Source organism: Bos javanicus, chromosome 2, assembly GCF_032452875.1.
Source record: "Bos javanicus breed banteng chromosome 2, ARS-OSU_banteng_1.0, whole genome shotgun sequence".
NCBI lineage: Eukaryota > Metazoa > Chordata > Mammalia > Artiodactyla > Bovidae > Bos > Bos javanicus.
The window spans coordinates 58221411-58238862 of NC_083869.1; positions in this window are offsets into that span (position 1 = coordinate 58221411).

Here is a 17452-nt window from a genome sequence, read left to right on the forward strand (position 1 = left end):
TCAGCCTCAGCATCGGTCCTTCCAATGTACACCCAGGACTGGTCTCCTTTAGGATGGACTGGTTGGATCACCTTCCAGTCCAAAGGACTCTCAAGAGTCTTCTCCAACACCACAATTCAAAAGCATCAATTCTTCAGCACTCAGCTTTCTTCACAGTCCAACTCTCACATCCATACATGACCACTGGAAAAACCATAGCCTTGACTGGATGGACCTTTGTTGGCAAAGTAATGTCTCTGCTTTTGAATATGCTATCTAGGTTTGTCATAACTTTCCTTCCAAGAAATAAGTGTCTTTTAACAGGTAGGAGTGGCTTTTTATTCCCCAGCCTTCCAGGCAGAGCGCAGTCTTATTTATTAGGGCAGCACTTCTCTAGTTGCAGTCCATGGAACACATACATGCGCCATCACAGCTGCTGGATTAAAACCCAGATTCTTGGGCCCCACTTCTAAGCCATCTCAGTTAGAATCCCTGTAATAGTTCCTAAAAATCTGAATTTTTATTAAACTATCTATGTTAACCAGAGGAAAGCAAGTACCTGTAATAACTGACATTATGACCCAGGGATATCAAACTTACAGGTATTCATTACCAAGGAGATATTGGGGGATTCCAAGAAAAAGACATCATGTCCAGATGCCCTCAAGCAATTTAAATGCAATCTTTTATAAATAATTACAAAATAACAAAACTACTTAGCCCTGAAACTAGTGAAAATAAAGTCAGGGTCTTCATTAAGGAAGTTGCCATTTGTCTGGCTAAGAGTTGTGTCATTGATTTTGCTGAAACTGTTTCCTTCTTTGCTTTTAGAATAAAATTGAAGAGTTATGACTCTAGCTCTATAGACAAGCTCTGTAGGCTTCTCTGGTGGCTCAGACGTTAAAGAACCTGCCTGCAATGCAAGAGACCCGGATTTGGTCCCTGGGTTGGGAAGATCCTCTGGAGAAAGGGATGACAATCCACTGCAGTATTCTTGCCTGGAGAATTTCATGGACAGAGGGGCCTAGCGGGCTACAGTCAATGGGGTTGCAAAGAGTTGGACATGACTGAGCTGCTAACACAACAACAGCTATAGACAATGCGAATCTGAAAACTGAGGCTGTTTTCCCCTTAAAAATATCTTGGATTTCATGTTTCTCATATCTACAAGAGGAATAATAAGGGTTAGGCTCCTGTGGAATGTTAAAGTTTCCTATCAAGGAGATGCGGCTGCCTGGAGAGCACAGAAGTCAAGCAACAAAACTGCTCACGTCACCCTGCAAGCTTGCCCCATGTCTCCAGGGTCTGAAGCAGAGGCCAGTCTACAGCTTCAGGTATGTAGATATGAGCACAGAATCTAGTTGAAGTGAGGTATGGATAAAACAAGTCTATCAAAATGGATTCTGTTGCCTCCTAGCAGACACTCTTCATTGTTGCTATTCAGTTGTTAAGTCATATCCAACTCTTTGCAACCCTATGTACTGCAGCATGCCACATTTCCTTGTCCTTCACTATCACCCAGAGTTTGCTCAAACTCATGTCCACTGAGTCGGTGATGTCATCTCATTCTCTGCTGCCCCCTTCTTCTTTTGCCTTCAATCTTTCCCAGAATCAGGGTCTCTTCCAAATGAGTCAGCTCTTCGCATCAGCCTTAGTCCTTTCAATGAATATTCAGGGTTAGAGCAGATACTAAATTCAGTTTTTAAGCTGTTCTCTATTAATGAACTACATAGACATCATCTCTTAGAGCTTATTTTCTAAGAAAATACTCTAATAAGTTTTGACTAATTAATTACAATTATGATTTCTTGGAACAGGAGAGAAATCAAGCCAGCCCTCCATATCAGTGGGTTCCACATCTGTGGAGTCAATCAACCACAAACCAAAAATACTTATGAAAATTTTTTCAAAAGTTCCAAAAAACGAAACTTGAATTACATTATGTTTACACTGATACATTTAGAATTTATGTCACCTTAGATAGTCTAAGTAAACTAGAGATGATTTAAAGTACGTGGGAAGATATGTGTAAGCAAATACATAATTTACATAAGGGACTTGAGCATCCAGGGATTTTGATATCTGCAGGGGGTCCTAGAACCAAACCCCCACAGATATCAAGGGAGGACTATATAGGAAAGTGTTCATAGCTTCAAATATAGGTTTTAAACCAGACACAAGCTAGTCTCAGCTCATTACCTCATACACATTAGATGATACAGAAGATTGGATTTGATACATTTTTATTTGGATTGATGGATTGATTATGGGGACAAGAACTGCAAAATCCATTTTGACTCCAGAAGTTATGGAGAATGCTTGTTCCCAGATCATTCACTAACAGTGTTCCAGACTGGTGTTTTCCCAAATCACTGATCAGTGAACTGGGAGAGAGAAAAAAAGCTGAGTTCCTTCTTTCTGGAAGTTGCTGTGGATAATATTTCTGACTTATGCCTTCTTAGAGCTGGTGTCAGTAAATGTTTAGCTGTGTATCTGATTCAGCTTTCTGTAACCAACACAGCAGTTAATGTAGGTCTGTACTCCCTGCACAAGTTTTCAAATCTATAGATGAGAACATAAAAGATAAGCCAGGATCCCAGAGAGCAGGGAGGGCAGCAGGGGCAGTGTGACATGCTGAGCACTGTCTGTCCCTGTCAGAGCAGTTTCTCACTGAGCCAAGCTCCTGTCATCATGTGTCACTGTCTGTAGGAGACAAGGTGACAAGTCTCTAAAAAGGGGATGTGTTCAACCATGCCAGCAAAAATGTAAAACACAAAAAGGAAACTTTCCAAATAAATAGGTCTTCAGCCTAAGTAAAAAGTGAACAATAAAACTGATTCTGGGAGTGATACTGACAGGAAGACAGAGAAAATGAGAAAGGGACAGACCCTGCTGCATGGGTGCTCAGTCGCTGTGTCTGTGTGTGACTGTGTCTGACTGTGTGTCTGACTCTTTGTGACCCCATGGACTGTAAGCCCTCCAGGCTCCTCTGTTCATGGAATTTCCCCAGCAAGAATATTGGAGTGGGTTGCCATTTCCTCCTCCAAGGGATCTTCCCGACCCAGGGACTGAACCCACATCTCCTGCATTGGCTGCTGGATACTTTACCACTGAGCCACCTGGGAAACCCAGAACCCGCTGGGAAGCCCCTTCTGCAGATTAAATGGGAGGCTCAGAGTCTTTCCTCCCCACCTCTGAACCATGGTTTCCATGACCTCCACTGCACACAGGAGCATAAATCCTACCCAGAAGGACGCTACTTGAAGCCACTGCTAGAATTGCCTTTTCCAGGGATCTTGAATAATAAACAGAAAACACCATGATATGGGAAGAGTCAGACTAATAAAGGTGCCCACAGCTCTTGACACAAGTCAAATACTGAAATTATGTGAAGGTCAAATTCATATAAGCACTTTTTTTTCAGTCAGACTGAGACTGCAATTGTCTTCCATCCCTCTACATTTTAAGAGAATTAGTGTTGAATAGTTCAATATTTCAAATAATTTTTACATTAGGATGCAGACACCTAGCAATTAATGAAAGAATCTGGGAAGCCAAAATACTCTAAAGCAAGGAGTCAAAGTCTGGTCTATGGACTCCTAGGAGTTCCCAAGATCCTTCTGGGATGAATTCATGAGACGAAGACTATTGTAATAATAATACTAAGAAGTTATTTGCCTTTTCATTGTGTGACTGTGCATTGATGGAAAGAAGCAAGAGTGGGTAAAATTGCTGCAGATCCTCTAAGGATGAAGTCTGAAGTGGTACCAAGCTGTACTAGTAGTAATGGTATTCCTTCCCACTATACATAAATATGGGCTCCCTGGTGGCTCAGTGGTAAAGAATTCATTTACAAGGCAGGAGATCACCTGCAATGCAGGAGACACAGTTTCAGTCCGTGGGTCAGGAAGATCCCCTGGAGAAAGAAATGGCAACCCACTCCAGTATTTTTGCCTGGGAAATCCCATGGACAGAGGGAGCCTGGTAGGCTATAGTCTATGGGGTCACAAAATTGGACACAACTTTCATGCATTGGAGAAGGAAATGGCAACCCACTCCAGTGTTCTTGCCTGGAGAATCCCAGGGACGGGGAAGCCTGGTGGGCTGCCGTCTATGGGGTCACACAGAGTCAGACACAACTGAAGTGACTTAGCATAGCATAGCAACTAAACCACCAGCACCATATATAAACATGATATTTATATTAATATATATTAGCTTCACCTAAGAATGTTCTTCATCAAGAAGTAACAATTAATTTCCTTAAATTCTGACACTTGAACTTTTAAATAAATATTTTTTGATATTTTGTATAATGAAATGAGAAGTTCACATAAAACACTTAGGCTGCCTACCAAAGTACAACATTTATCTCAAATAAAAGCCCTAGAATGATTAAATTGTGGGCTGTTCCAGTCGATTGTTGCATGTAAAACTTTCTCCTCGAAAGAACAATTGACAGACCAGTATGGTTATTCATATTTGGGCATTTGGCAATGAAAATGAATGAAGTTAAGACTTTCAAGGAAAGACAACTTCTGATGAAAAAATTTTCAAGTGAATATTAGAATTTTGGAAACTGTATATCTACACTGTGAGCTTGACAGCTTCCCAATACTTGAAGAATTTTCTGATAAGATCAGAGATAGTATTAACAAATATATTTTTGGACATCATGTAATGAAGTGTGTAAGTATTTGTAAGAAATAATACTATGAAGTAATGCATGGTAAATACATGATCCACTTGTAGTGCAAAACAGAATAGTGAATCATGATACAACAGAGAATGAAAACGTCCAATTTTAGCCTTTTGAAATCCACATTTCAATTACCCTACAAGAAATTACCACTTGTGGAGTTTCAGTGCCATATGAAAGAAGAATATCTATAATTATCTGAAAGAATATAAAATATTTCTCCTTTTCAAATATACAGATGGATGAGACCAAATTTTCTTTATGTTCTTTATCCAAATAACAGATGTCAAGGGGTTGAATGTAGAAATGTGTAATATGCAAAAAAATATGCAAAATATGTCATTTTTCTCACTATTTTTTGTTTTTAACAATATAGTTAATTTTTCCTAAAAATGTTATACTAATACATAATTTGGTATTGTTTAGGCACCAAGTCATGTCTGACTCTTTTGTGACCCCATGAACTATAGCCTCTCAGGCTCTGTCCACAGGATTTCCCAGGCAAGAATACTGGAGTGGATTGCCATTTCCTTCTCCAACTAATACATAATAGGCTTGTTATTTTTAAATAGAGTAATAAAGAAATGCTTTAGAATTTATTTTAGCTTTAACGTCTAACATGGTAAATGTCCATAAGTATAATCACATTTTTTAAAAATCTCTTTGTAGTCCTCAATAACATTTAAGAGTTGAAAGAGGTCTTAAAACCAGTGTGAGAACCACTGCACTAAGTACTAAGTCAAAGGAGAATCAGTGACTCTATTCTCTATTCTAAGAAAATCAGGAAGAGAAGAAGAGGAGAGTTACCAGTGTAGCCAAGAACAAAGAACCATTCATTTTTGGTTTATGTCCTCTAATTGAATAAATTGTGAAAGAGCTATACCATTTTTTAGTGGCCCAAAGGGTAACAAACACTCAGAGGTCAAGTCATTCTAAGAAGAGGGTAGGTGGGAGTGTTCTGCAGCACTGTGAGGTTAGACCTCCTTCCATTTGGACTAATCCATCACCTTTGACAGGAACCGAGAAAAAAGACAGTGATTTCTGGGGAAAGAAGTAGAGTCATCCAAACCAGGATGACAAAGGCAGGAAACACAGGTAGGCAAACTAGAGAGAAAAGAGAGCTGTCCCAAAGAATGAGAAGAAAAGGGAAAGGAAGACAAAACACTAGTATTTGGAGGGTACCTTGTAAGGGTAGAACACAAACTCCACCCTTCATGTGTATCATCTTATTTAATCTAAAGGGCAAGACCAAAAGGCCAATATTGTTATTACATATGTAGCACCAAACATTCTTCTTTTTGAGACACCTTACTCATAAACTCTTCTCGGATTCTCTGAAAACACAGGAAGACACTGTGCTCCCTGAACTCCTCTGAACTCCTAGCCCAGGACTGGGGATTCAATGGAATCATGTTTGTATTCCTGTGCTTATTCATGTTTGTCTTCTTAAATGCATAGCTGCTTATGAAAAGGCGTTTATATTTTTCCTTTGATAGTCCAGATATATGTTAGGCAGCATCATTACACTTTCAAATTGTAGATCTCCTTGTGGAGGATAAACACAGAGAATGCTAAATTTGCCCAAGCCATAGGGAGTAAAACAACAGAATGTACAAAATGCAGAACACAATGAGTTATGTCACAAGGGAATAGCATAAATATGAACACCTCTTATATAGGATCATCTCTGCAGCATAAAGACTCTCAGCAGCCACTTTTGGAAATCGATGGTTTGGTGCAAATGCGGAGCATTTCTGAGTGTCCTGTATTAGTGACTTAGAGCTACTGCATGCACACACCAGTGCCTTACAATCATTTAATATAAACATAGATTTATCTTTCCTGTCTGAAGGTTCTAGAAGCCTACCACACCCACACATGCATCTAGGATTTTTTTCCAGTGGTAGGAACATGGATACCCTGGAGCTGCCTGTGTTCTCCATCTTTATACTATTGAGCTGGTTACCTGTGCTAAATGGCATGCCCTATGGCTATGGAACAAAGTTTACCTAAGTGGTCAAGGCAGAGATCAAACCCTCATTTGAGTCCTACCTTGGTAGTGAAATTGACATAACTAAAACAAGCAGCCAATATAATCAAAGAATTCTATGAAAAGTATGTTAGTGTATTAAAATCCAGCATCTTTATTAAATAGCTACTCACAGCAGAGGCCATCATGCTGTCAAGTAATTAAACAGGGACTAACATTAGGGGTGATTTTCAGCTAATGTCAGAGGCATTCCTCTCATTAAAGCCTGCCTAATCACTACATCATGATTGCCAAAAAAAAAAAAAAAAGTGATATTCAAAATTGCTGAAGGCATAAAAAATTTATTTTCATCTTGTCTAATTATCTGAGGTGTGAATATGTCTGATTTCAGGATTGGGGAGAACATAATCTCCATGATGATTCTATGCAACAAATTTCTTTTGATAACTGTGAAGGAAGTTCCCCAAATCTAAGGAAAAGGTGTTTAGCATCTGTATTCAAAATGTTGGGAGTTCACTTATGCAAAATTTGCACCTAAGTCCTGAGCATATCTTGCTGCTTTATCACAACCAAGATTACTCAATTTTTTAATCTTTCACTTCCTTTCAGATCCCTCCGTTTTATTGGTTAAAGAAATGGCTTCTTGCATGTAAATTTCTTAAGCTCAATTTCACTGCACATGGCAAGCAGAATACGTATTTCAGAAGCTTATATATTTTCCCAAATAGCAAACAAGTTCAGTGAACTTGGCTTGCTGTTTACCTCTGCATAACCTTTTGTGATGCTAAAAAATACTGGATTTCCCTGGTGGTTCAACTGTAAAAAAAAAAAAAAATCTGCCTGTCAGTGCAGAAGCCCTGGGTTCTATCCTTGGGTCAGGAAGATCCCCTGGAGGAGGAAATACAGCCCACTCCAGTATCCCTGGACTTCCCTGGTGGCTCAATCGGTAAAGCGTCTGCCTACTACGCGGGAGACCCGGGTTCAATCCTTGGGTTGGGAAGATCTCCGGGAGAAGGCAATGGTAACCCACTCCAGTATTCTTACCTGGAAAATCCCATTGACCTAGAAGCCTGGTAGGCTACAGGCCATGGGGTCGCAAAGAGTCGGACACGACTGAGCGACTTCCCTTCCTTTCCCAGTATTTTTGCCTAGGAAATCTCATGGACAGAGGAGCCTGGTGGGCTACTATCCCTGGGGATGCAAAAGAGTCAGACATGACTGAAAGACTAAATAACAATAACAGAAGATAAGTAAGTCCTATTACAAAGTGTACATTATTCTAGTAATTTATCCATTAGCTGTATTGATTGAATCACAAGTGTCTAACCATCAATCATTCAGCAAGAATTTTTAACAAATTGCTTACATAAATGTACCATGATCTTAGGCTTTACAGGGCATCCAACTGCCCCTTGTCTTCAAGCTATTATGAGAGTAAAAGGTAATGTATCAGGATATTTTGGCACACTAAGTCAGAGAGGTTTTTAATGTATTTGGGGAGTGTTTTTATACATATTTTCCACCATTTCTCTTTTCTTCCCAACCTTGCCTTCACTATTTGAATATTTAACAAGACATATGTGTTTATGATTTTTCATTTAACATATAAGATTATTTATGCCAGCATTAAGATGAAAAAATACATTTCTTCCTGCTGCTGTTGCTGCTGCTGCTAAATCGCTTCAGTCGTGTCTGACTCTGTGCAATCCCAGAGACGGCAGCCCACCAGGCTCCCCCATCCCTGGGATTCTCCAGGCAAGAACACTGGAGTGGGTTGCCATTTCCTTCTCCAGTGCATGAAAGTGAAAAGTGAAAGTGAAGTCGCTCGGTTTAGTCTTTTTTAAAAATAATTTATCCATTTATGTATTTTTATTTTTTGTTTGCACTGGGTCTCTATTGGCATGCAAGAACTTTCTCTAGTTCCAGCAAGCGGGGGCTGCTTTTCGTTGTGTGGCAAGGGCTTCTCATTGTGGTGGCTTCTTTTGTTGTGGAGCACAGTCTCTAGGCCCAAGGGCTTCAGTAGTTGCAGCACATGAGCTCAGCACTTGCAGGGTGTGGGCTCCAGAGCACGGGCTCAGCAGTTGTGGCACACAGGCTTGGTTGCTCCGAAGCATATGGAATGTTTCTGGATCAGGGATGGAACCCCTATCCGATGCATTGGCAGAAGGATTCTTTCCACTGTCCCACCAGAGAGTCCCTCTTCCCAGTTTTTTTTGTTTGTTTGTTTTTTCAAAAGATTCCTACACAGACAAAAGATTTTGCAAAAACATGAGAGTCAAGAGTAAACCTGAACTGCTCCCAACTCTCATCTGTTCAGATTAGAATAGACTCCCAGGACTAGGACAAGGAGAAAGTGACTGAAGGGGACTGTCAAGGGCATAAATATTGATGCATCCCAAAGAAAAGGATCCTATGTCATGCAAGAAAAATAGCAGAATATTATTAAGGTTTATGGAATCAGGGAGCAGAAGACTTATAACTCACTTCTCAGTTAAAGACACCAGACTCCTTCCCAGATAAAGACATGGTGATGAATGGCCTCCAGCTATGATGCATAGGCAGACAGGACCTTCCACAGTCTTGCCAGGATTTCTTCCCTTTTCATGATGCAAGAACATAGGATGGAGAACATACTTTGGCTCAACCAAAAATATTTTCCCAAGGCTTTAGCATCATGTTCTGTAGTATAACTCCTCGCTGAGATTGTGTGTTGACCAGCCCAGTGAGATGCTCAAAAGGGAAATTCACTAATTATAAGTAATGAAGAAAGTTGTACTTTTCCCATATCTTAAAACTGTAGGCTGATATTCATAGTCAGCATAGTCATAATGAAATCATTGATAATCAGATCCTGCCTTACAGGTAGTAAGAGCTCTGGAATATATTTTACTTTTACAGAAGGCCACCTATGCATTGAGTTTGCATTAGAGTTAAATACAAGACAGTCTTTCAGGGTGATCTGGGAGGGTTTCACAAAGGAGAATAAAGCAGAGCTGGCCAATGGTTATGTTCATCACAGCTGATTGTCAAAGAAGGGAAATTTACTTGAGAGGAATAGAAAGAGCAAAGAAAGGAGGAAAAACATGGGGTCAGCATTGTATGTCCCAGAGTCAGGGGAGTGGTCAGCTAGGAACAGGACATGTATGATGTAGAATAAGAGGAAAATTTTGACTAGATAGGAGCATAAGATCACATGAGCTTAAACAACATTGCATTTTGCATGACCATATGAGAATTGCAGTGAAAAACTCAATCTGTGTTAGGAATCTCTTAAACATGATCATTTCCAACATCAATAAGCAATGTTAAAGAAAGGGTTGTCTGAAGCTAATTGGCACACCAGATCATGCTCTCATTCTCTCAAGTGTCTGTGTGGCTGAAGGCACAGATAATAAAGTGCAGAAGGAAACAGTATAATAGGCAAGGAGAGAGACTCTGGAGGAGGGTCTTTCATCACCAGCACTTGGAGAGAATGGCATTTACATGAAATTGACTTTCAGTGGTGAAATTATGCTTGTGATGTTCCATTGTAAATATTGACAGCATTAAAAGGAATGTCTAAAAGACGAGCACTAAAATGTCACCAGAAAAAAGCTGACCAGTATTTATGCTAAATTCCTCAAACCGCATCCCTTTTTTATAATACATAACTAGTGGTGTCTCATGAAACAAAGCAGATAATTCTCTGGAGCTATGAAGTGAAAGAAAATGAATGTGCCTACATTCTCTATCATGTAGGAGGACACCCACTGCCTCTCATCATAATGACATGGAGCTTTGTTTTCCCCCCCTCTTTGAGGATTTTCAGATAGGAAGGCTTACATCTCTCCCATATTGAGCTCAGAGGATAAACAGACAAAATAAATCACTGGAAAAATAAAGGCTTCTTAGAAACACTAATAGATTCCTATTACTGAATAGGGTATCAATTTTTGATGGGACTTTGCCTTTTAAGCTTAGAAACATGTTTATCTATTTAATGATGGATTGGACTGGCAGCTTGATAGTAATGGGAGGAAAAAGAAATCAAATTCTATTGCTTCTCTATTAGTTGTGGTAAAACAGAGGCTAAACAGCACAATGTGAGAATTTTCACTCAGCTGAATTTCTGGAAGCTTTTAGTAGAGTCCTTCATCATTTTCTGCCTCAACATCTAGCAGTTTCATTATGGACTATCACTAGCCTGTGTGCTGTCTAATTCAAAAAAATAAAGGCTGCAGTATTTTGATCTCCAATATATTTCTCAGACTTTTATGCAATTATCCTGAAAGAAGAAACTGAAGAATTGTCCTGGAATTCATTTTCGGAATAATATTACTCACATAGTACATTTATTAAGTAATTTAGAGCAAAATATTTTATTGGATTACTAATTATATTGAGAATATTATATTATATTTTTTAGCTTGTGCTAAAATATCCTTGGAATGAATCATAATTCTAGGATTAATAGACTTACAGGTTTGAAAAAAAGAAAGGTTTTCTTTGAAATATTGCAATTAGTGCTTTGCATTGCATTACTGAATATTACTTTCTTTCTCCTGTTATTTTCAGAACTGTAGAGTGTTTTGTGCAGAATCTTATTATAAATTTGAATTTTGACAATGACTTTTTCCATCAAAAGATAAATGTATTAAGAAACACCAAATGCGGTGATTCTGAGACTTTTATAACCCTCTGCTACGATTAAAAAAAAACAAGCATATGCATGAAGGTACATTTTCCATCTCATATAAGAGTCTGTAAATTTCAATAAGAATTACAATTGACCATTTATCTGGATTCAGCCAAGTGGTAAAGCTACTTGTTTGAGTTGACAGTTTATGCCAAAGTAATAGTAGAGTAGAGTGTGATCACTCACCTAGAGCCAGACATCCTGGAATGTGAAGTCAAGTGGGCCTTAGAAAGCATCACTATGAACAAAGCTAGTGGAGGTGATGGAATTCCAGTTGAGCTATTTCAAACCCTGAAAGATGATGCTGTGAAAGTGCTGCACTGAATATGCCAGCAAATTTGGAGCACTCAACAGGGGCCACAGGACTGGAAAAGGTCAGTTTTCATTCCAATCCCAAAGAAAGGCAATGCCAAAGAATGCTCAAACTACCGCACAATTACTCTCATCTCATGCTCAAAATTCTCCAAGCCAGGCTTAAGCAATACGTGAACCATGAACTTCCAAACGTTTAAGCTGGTTTTAGAAAAGGCAGAGGAACCAGAGATCAAATTGCCAACATCCACTGGATCATGGAAAAAGCAAGAGAGTTCCAGAAAAACATCTATTTCTGCTTTATTGACTATGCCAAAGCCTTTGACTGTGTGGATCACAATAAACTGTGGAAAATTCTGAAAGAGATGAGAATACCAGACCACCTGACCTGCCTCTTGAGAAACCTATATGCCAGTCAGAAAGCAACAGTTAGAACTGGACATGGAACAACAGACTGGTTCCAAATAAGAAAAGGAGTACATCAAGGCTGTATATTGTCACCCTGCTTATTTAACTTATATGCAGAGTACATCATGAGAAACCCTGGGCTGGAAGAAGCACAAGCTGGAATCAAGATTGTTGGGAGAAATATCAGTAACCTCAGATATGCAGATGATACCACCCTTATGGCAGAAAGTGAAGAGGAACTCAAAAGCTTCTTGATGAAAGTGAAAGAAGAGAGTGAAAAAGTTGGCTTAAAACTCAACATTCAGAAAACTAAGATCATGTCATCTGGTCCCATCACTTCATGGGAATAGATGGGGAAACAGTGGAAACAGTGTCAGACTTTATTTTGGGGGGCTCCAAAATCACTGCAGATGGTGACTGCAGCCATGAATTTAAAAGATGCTTACTCCTTGGAAAGAAAGTTATGATCAACCTAGACAGCATATTCAAAAGGAGAGATATTACTTTGCCAGCAAAGGTCCGTCTACTCAAGGCTATGGTTTTTCCTGTGGTCATGTATGGATGTGAGAGTTGGACTGTGAAGAAAGCTGAGCACCGAAGAATTGATGCTTTTGAACTGTGGTGTTGGAGAAGACTCTTGAGAGTCCCTTGGACTGCAAGGAGATCCAACCAGTCCATCCTAAAGGAGATCAGTCCTGGGTGTTCATTGGAAGGACTGATGTTGAAGCTGAAGTTCCGATACTTTGCCCACCTCCTGCGAAGAGTTCTCTCATTGGAAAAGACTCTGATGCTGGGAGGGGTTGGGGGCGGGAGGAGAAGGGGACGACAGAGGATGAGATGGCTGGATGGCATCACTGACTCGATGGATGTGAGTCTGAGTGAACTCCGGGAGTTGGTGATGGACAGGGAGGCCTGGCATGCTGCGATTCATGGGGTCGCAAAGAGTCGGACACGACTGAGTGACTGAACTGAGCTCAATAGTAGAGTTTATTAAAGTAGAATAATTGGCAGAAAACATATCACTTCTTCAAATGCCCTCAGAAAACTTCTGAGCTAGGAAGCAGTTCAGTGGTCAGTTCCCAAGTATCTATTAGACTGTGGCTTCCTAACATGAAAATGGTAGATGAAACCAATGAAAAGTCAATTAAGTAAGTTGCCATGACTTGGTCAAGCAAGGTCACCTGGGACAGAACTGAATTTTGAGCACAAGCTCCTAACTCTTCCTCAGATCTACACAGTATGATTCTCCTGATTTCCTCAGGAAGGAAAATGGTGGGGTTTTAGTTACCTGTGTGTTAGTGTATATGCCATGACAGAAGACTGGAGATGTATAAACGGGCTACTTCTTAGGAAAGGAGTTGAAGCACAGGTTGGCGCTCAGGGTGGCCTTATAAAATGAGCCTAAGTTGGAGCCAAAAGCCCAAGGTTTAAAACCAGGATCAATGAAAATAATGTCAGTGTGAAATAGTGCAAAGTAAACTGGAAAAGAAACAGAGTCATGCAGGTTTCAGTTGCAAAATTAAGTCTGAATGTCTGTACGTCTTTGGGAATAGAATTTAACCCCCAGATCTTGAACTTGTAAAATAAAGGAGTTGGACTAAATCCACTGTATATTGCATAAGATCTTTTATATTTGTTCCTTTTAGGAAAAAACCAAACAAACATGATTTTAACTTTTCTTGTTCCAACAGTTACGTACCTCAGATGTTTTAATTCATCCTTAAATCTAATCAAGGCATCATGCCTCATAAATATCAAATTCACAATATGCCTTAAGTCTAATCAAGGCATCATGCCTCATAAATATCAAATTCACAATATGTATCTATTCAATGAATAAAGTTATTTCTGAATGAATGAATAAGTGTAAGATTCCATAACATGGGGTGTCACTTCATAATTAATAATTAAATAAATAGCAATCAGATTAACTACTTACACTCACCATGACATATCTTATAGGTTTGTCTGAATATAAATGAAATATAACTACTCTTCCCAAATTCCATTCAATCCTGAACTTCTTCTTGCCAGTTTTTTAAATTTTTTTATTAGTACAAAATAATTTGGATTTTTTTTATTAATCTTTATTGGAATACAGTTGGTTTACCTGTTGTGTTAGCTTCTACTGTACACCAAAGTGAATCAGCCACTGCTGCTGCTGCTGCTGTGTCGCTTCAGTCGTGTCCGACTCTGTGCGACCCCATAGATGGCAGCCTACCAGACTCCCCCGTCCCTGGGATTCTCCAGGCAAGAACACTGGAGTGGGTTGCCATTTCCTTCTCCAATGCATGAAAGTGAAAAGTGAAAGTGAAGTCGCTCAGTCGTGTCCGACTCTAGCGACTCCATGGAGTGCAGCCTACCAGGATCCTCCGTCCATGGGATTTTCTAGGCAAAATACTGGAGTGGGGTGCCATTGCCTTCTCCAGAATCAGCCACACATGTACATAAATCCCATCTTCCTTGGATTTCTTCCCCATTTATGTCACTGCAGAGCACTGAGTAGAGTTGCCTGTGCTATAAAGCCTGTTCTCATTAACTATCTATTTTATACACAGTAGTGTAAATATGTCAATCCCAATCTCCCAATTCATCCCACTACCCTTCCCCCCCCTCCTTGGTATGGATATATTAATAACTTATGGATATAAGTTTTTTCTTTATGTCTGTGTCTCTATTCCTGCTCTGAAACTCAGTTCAGTTCAGTTCAGTTCAGTCGCTCAGTCATGTGCAACTCTTTGTGACCCATGAACTGCAGCACGCCAGCCTCCTTATCCATCACCAACTCCCAGAGTTTACTCAAACTCATGTCCATTGAGTCGGTGATGCCATCCAACCATCTCATCCTCTGTCATCCCAGTCTTCTCCCGCCTTCAATCTTTCCCAGCATCAGAGTCTTTTCAAATGAGTCTGTTCTTCTCATGAGGTGGCCAAAGTATTGGAGTTTCAGCTTCAGCATCAGTCTTTCCAATGAATATTCAGGATTGATTTCCTTTAGGATATACTGGTTGGGTCTCCTTGCAGTCCAAGGGACTCTCAAGAGTCTTGTCCAATACCACAGCTCAAAAGCATCAATTCTTCAGTGCTTGGCTTTCTTTATAGTCCAACTATCACATCCATGCGTGACTGCTGGAAAAACCATAGCTTTGACTAGATGGACCTTTGTTGGCAAAGTAATATCTCTGCTTTTTAATATGCTGTCTAAATTGGTCCTAACTTTTCTCTGCAAATTGTTCATCATTTTTCCAGATTCCACATATATGCATTAATACATGATATCTGTCTCTCACTCTCTATCTGACCCACCCCATTCCACACGACTGACTCCAGGTTCACCGTCTCTACAAATGGCACAGTCTTGTTTCCCTCTATGAGCAATACTCCACTGCATATACGCATTACATCCTCCCCATTCATTCTTCTACCAACAGACATCCAGGCCACTTCCACATTCTGGCCATTGCAAATAGTGCTGCAACAAACACTGAGGTGCACACATCCCCCCAAATCATGGTTTTCTCTGGGTCTAGGCCCAGGACGGGGACCACTGGGCCATGTGGCAGCTCCACCTCTATTGCTACTTATTTTAAACACTATCATGTTCTGTGGCTGCTATTTGTACCACTGGTAAAATCAGTGCCTCTCATACTCCATCAGCTTCTGAAAGGCAGGCCATCTTTGTATAGATATCCCTTAAGCAATTAGCGATAAATGTGATTGTTTGAGAAGAAGGCAACTGTATGATTGATGATGAGTTCATCTTGCATGTGTGCATGCTCAGTTGTTCAGTCCTGTCTGACTCCCACCAGGCTCCTCTGGCCATAGGATTCTCCAGGCAAGAATACTGGAGTGGGTTGCCACTTCCTTCTCCAAAGGATCTTCCTGATTCAGGGATTGAACTTGTGTCTCCTGCATCTCCAGCATTGTCAGGCAGATTCTTTTACCCCTGAACCACCTAGGAAGTCCTGATGAGTTCATCTAATTATCCCCAATCTGAACTGACTGGTTACTAAACTGAAAATATTTCCAGTGCATTGCAGGGAGATTATCCTAAGAGTAACTAAATTGCCAGGATTCACCCCAATGTGCAGTAAAGACAGAATGGTCCACTTGATCACAGTCAGCATGCCTCTCTCTTATCTCATGCTCTGGGCTCAGCTCCCAGGCCCCATTACTTAAACTTGACAAGAATTCAGAGGAGTGAAAAAATCACTATCAAGCTAGGACAAATAATTCAGCATCCATCTTCCTGTTTAAATTGCTGGTAGGATCCTAGAGAAACCAGGCCACCGTGGTAGCACAGGAAGATGGGAACTGGGTACAGAAACTAGATATGGAAACTCTGAGGGGGAGAACTGAGGGAATCCTGAAAACAATCTTTTCCTGTTTTACATTTTTCCAGTTTGACTCATTGAGTTGAATTTAATTTTTACTATTCAAAAGAGAGACAAGGTATGGATACAATTGGTTGAGAATTAAATTGGAAAGTAAAGGCCAAATCAATTATAATCTGCCTAATTTAACCTTGTAACCTTTTTAGGCCTAGATGTTAAGCCAATTCTAAATGATTCAGGGGGTGCAGGTTTGATCTCTAGTCAGGGAACGAAGATACCACATGCTACACTGCATGGCCAAAAAGTGAAAATTAAAATAATAATAATAAAAACCCAAGGTTGAATTACATCATAGATCCCTGGGCACACATTTGGAAGTGTCTGCCAGTCTAAAAATTAAGATCCTGAGAGAAAACTGTGTTTGTTTCTCCCATAGTTTAGCCTTCATATGTATAAACAACCTGGAGTCATAAATGTGAGTGTATATATGGAAGGCTTATGAAAAAAAATGTTAGCATTGGAATTGGGTCAGCAAGCATTTAGCATGTATGCTTCCTGAAAGTGAAAGTGAAGTCACTCAATCATGTCCCAACTCTTTGGGACCCCATGGACTGTAGCCTATCAGGCTCCTCCATCCATGGGATTTTCCAGGCAAGAATGCTGGAGTGGATTGCCATTTCCTTCTCCAGGGGATCTTCCTGACCCAGGAATCGAACCCTGGTCTCCCGCATTGCAGGCAGACGTTTTACTGTCTGAGCCACCAGGGAAGCCTAGTGAAGTGAGAGTCTCTCAGTCGTGTCCAACTCTTTGTGACCCCATGGATAGTCCATGGAATTCTCCAATCCAGAATACTGGAGTGGGTAACTGTTCTGTTCTCTAGGGGATCTTCCCAACCCAAGGATCGAACCCAGGGCTCCCGCACTGCAGGCTGATTCTTTACCAGCTGAGCCACAAGGGAAACCTTGTATACTTCCTACCAAGTGGCAAATGCTTATAAACATAGTGAGTTTAAGTGGCTTCATCTAAAGCAATGGTGCTTTTAGTCAATACCTAAC